This window comes from Eubalaena glacialis, chromosome 2 (assembly GCF_028564815.1).
Source record: "Eubalaena glacialis isolate mEubGla1 chromosome 2, mEubGla1.1.hap2.+ XY, whole genome shotgun sequence".
NCBI classification, from domain to species: Eukaryota; Metazoa; Chordata; class Mammalia; order Artiodactyla; family Balaenidae; genus Eubalaena; species Eubalaena glacialis.
This window is the reverse complement of record NC_083717.1, coordinates 84817974-84821904: the sequence shown is the minus strand read 5'-3', so window position 1 is coordinate 84821904 and position 3931 is coordinate 84817974.

Sequence of the window (3931 nt, the reverse complement as noted above, 5' to 3'; positions counted from 1 at the left end):
TTAGAATGTCAGCACAGCTTTCATGAAAATTTTAGGTTATTTCAATTTTGTTGTTTGAAATGAATGTTCAAAAATCAAACATTTATCTAATCTACCTCAAATGTGAAACGTGTCGATATTTATTTCTCTTCTGGCAATTTGTATCAGCTCAAATGTACATTTTACTGCTGATCCACTTTTTGTGACCATAATTTTAAAAAGCCATTTGGTGTAAAATAAGCAATTGATTGTAAGCTCCTCAGCATTTTCCTATTTTTTTCTTTAATGAAACGTCTCTGAACTCACCTTGACATTTCCTACTTAATTCTTACCCACTGGTACCCAATTATCACTCTATTAACATATACACCCAATAATAGCTTCCTTAATTTACTTCACCATGCTAATAATTAGCAGGAGATTACCCATGAATGTAGGGATGAGGAAGGGAACATTTACTAATATATATTTCTGAATTTAGAGACCCATGATAGTCCATAGACTAACATAATCAGAAAAAAGTTTCCCGTTTAAAAAAAATGCATCTTAAAAAGTAAAATGCGGGAAGATGAAACCTAATAAGAATATGAAAAAGCAACTACTGTATAGCACAGAGAACTATACTCAACATCTTGTAATAACCTATAATGGAAAAGAATCTGAAAAAGAATATATATATATTATATAATATATATAAAACTTAATCTTAATATATGTATATATAAAAATGAATCACTCTCCTGTATACCTGAAACTAGCACAACATTGTTAATTAACTATACGTCAGTAAAAAATCCAATCAAATCAAAGTATATTACAAACACTAAAAAAAAGAAAGACAAGGCTTCAACAAAGCTTACTTATTACCCAATAATAATTAAAAACTTTCCAAATATAATGCACCAAGCCATCCACATATAGTGATCAAGTTGTACCTTATAAATGTGGTCTTCAATGAGCATCTCAGATAAGGAGTAGAAAAAAAATACTATGGGAACAATTCACTGCCTAAGTAGCAAATGTGAGGAGACTTCAGAGATGAGAGAGGTGACTTCTGAGAGTAGTACTACTCCCCTGCTACTAACTCTTCTCTCCTTGCTAATCACTACTCAACACAGTGTGACCCTTCTCACCGCCTAGAAACTTCCTCTTTTTTGACTACCTTGACAGCCTCTTAACTGGTTACTGAAGTAGGGAAGAAAAAGAGCTATTTCCTCTACCCTTCTAAGTTCTTGACAGAGACCCCTCTAACAAAAGACAGATTGACAAGAGAAAAGCATACAAATTCGTTTATTGTAAGTTTCATGTGACACCGGAAACTTCATTAGAAAAGGAAGACCTGAAGAAGTGGTTAAACCTGAGAGTGTTTCTGTTTGGTTGGAAGAAGAGTAGAAAGTCATGGAAAATATGATAGGACAAAAAGGGGTATGAGTTTAATGCGGTAAATTAGGGGAAATAGCAAAGCCTTTTCAGTCTAATTCCTCTTGACGTCTTGGAGATGAGGATGAACATTTTCTCTGGGTATAGAAAAGGCACCCCTCACATAAGGGTCTTATGATCTCCTGCAGGGGAAGGTCAGAGAGTCCTTTCTACATATGCTCTTTCTCAAATTCCTTCAGCTTAAAATATTCAGTATGCCACGGTGTCATATTTTGGGTTAGTGTGTCCTGAACCCCGATCAACAGATTCACACAATTAGTTTCATAACAAAATGGAATTGAATTGGCAGCTCTAAGTTCCAGAAGTAAGTTGTTCTGTAGACTTCTTCAAAGACACTGAGAATGTAATTTGAAATGAGATCTAAAGGATGATTATTAGGTGGGTAAAGGGAAAAGCCTAGGCAAATGTTGTGGGGCAACATGGAAACAAGGGTGATTTGAGAAACTGCAAAGTCAGCATGGCTGCAGCAGAGAGAAAGAGCGGAGAGTAATGAGAGAAGAGGCGAGGCAGGGGCCCAGTCACACCAGCCTTTGTAGGATCGATCCTAAAAGCAATGGAAGCTCTATTTTTAGTAGTTTTTTTTGTTGTTGTTGTTTTAATTAGTCATCAATTTTATACACATCAGTGTATACATGTCAATCCCAATCGCCCAATTCATCACACCACCACCACCACCGCCCCGTAGGTTTTGTTTGTTTTTAAGAACCTCCATATTGTTCTCCATAGTGGCTGTACCAACTTACATGCCCACCAACAGTGTACAAGGGTTCCCTTTTCTCCACACCCTCTCCAGCATTAATTGTTTTTAGAGCTACCATAAGTTCTAGCAATCCTACTCCCAGGCATATATCCAGAGACGACCATAATTTGAAAAAGATACACGCACCCGAATGTTCATTGCAGCACTATTTACCATAGCCAGGAAATGGAAGCAACCTAAATGTCCGTCAACAGATGAATGGATAAAAAAGACATGATATGTGTGTGTGTGTGTGTGTGTGTGTGTGTGTGTGTGTGTGTATACATATATATATAATGGAATATTACTCAGGCATAAAAAAGAATGACAAAAAATAGTAACATTTGCAACATGATGGACCTAGAGATTGTCATACTGAGTGAAGTAAGTCAGAGAAAGACAAATATTATATGATATTGCTTATATGTGGAATCTAAAATCATGGTACAAAACAGAAAGAGAGTCACAGATGTAGAAAACGATCTTATGGTTACCAGGGAGGATGGGAGGGAGGGATAAATTGGGAGATTGGGATTGACATATACACACTACTATATATAAAATAGATAGCTAATAAGGACCTACTGTATAGCACAGGAAACTCTACTCAGTACTCTGTAATGACCTATATGGGAAAAGGATCTAAAAAAGAGCAGATATATATATATATATCAGACAATTCCTTCTTGCCTAGTGACCATTACGTGCAACCCATCTCCAGTTGTCCTTCCTCCAGAGTTCATTGCTCAGGTATGGGCATGTGAGTAATGGGCAGCAGATCCAAAGGTGGCAGGTAACCAGTGAACTCGGTGGACAGGCTCATTAAGATTAGCTAGACCAAACCGATCCACTTTCCCAGGTATTTGAACTAATACATAAAAGTAATATTCCAGTTATCAGAAGCTGTCATGTGGTTGAGGATCTATCCTAAGAAGCCATGAATTAGTTGGTGATATTCATAAAGTTATTCTAGATTTTGACTTGGAAATAAAATTAGGTAATTTTATAATTTTAAAGTCATCTGTAGGGGGCCTCTTAAATTTACCAGCACATGTGCTACATTTTTATTCAATATCTGAAGTCACAGATTGTTGTCTGATTCTAAAATGGCAAAAATGTTCAATATGAGTTTATTTACTTCTACTTAATGAGGTTTGTATTTTTTTTTCTTCCCCCCACACACTGACAAACTTCTTACTCTATTAAATAAAAGTGAATTTCATGAACACAGTGAAGGATTTGTGTGTGTCTGTGCACATGCATCTCAGTGTCACTTTTGAACCGATCTCAATTATTTTGGAAACTCACTCTTTGGTCCTCTGAACACCCCATTTCTAATGTGTGGAGGGGGGGGTGTTTCCCACCACCAAGAAGTTTTCTGGACGCCAACTGAGTGTCCTACAGTTCAACTCAATTCTAACACTATATACTTGGAAACAGCATCAGATTCCACAGGTTATGGGCTCAGTCCTACCAGACCACATGGCCCTCCACTGCCACCCACCTCCTTACAAACACACACACACACACACACACACATACACACACACACTTCAGACGTGAATCACAAGTCCAGGTTATCACCTGTGCTTCTGACTGATTGACTGTAGATCAGCAATTCCAGCGACCCTCCTTGGTTTGGGGTTAATTTGCTTCAGTGGCTCACAGAGCTCAGAGAAACATTTACTTAACTGATTGCTGGTTTATTATAAAAGAATATGACTCAGAAGTAGCCAGATAAAAGAGATGCCTAGGGTAAGGTATGAGAAAGGG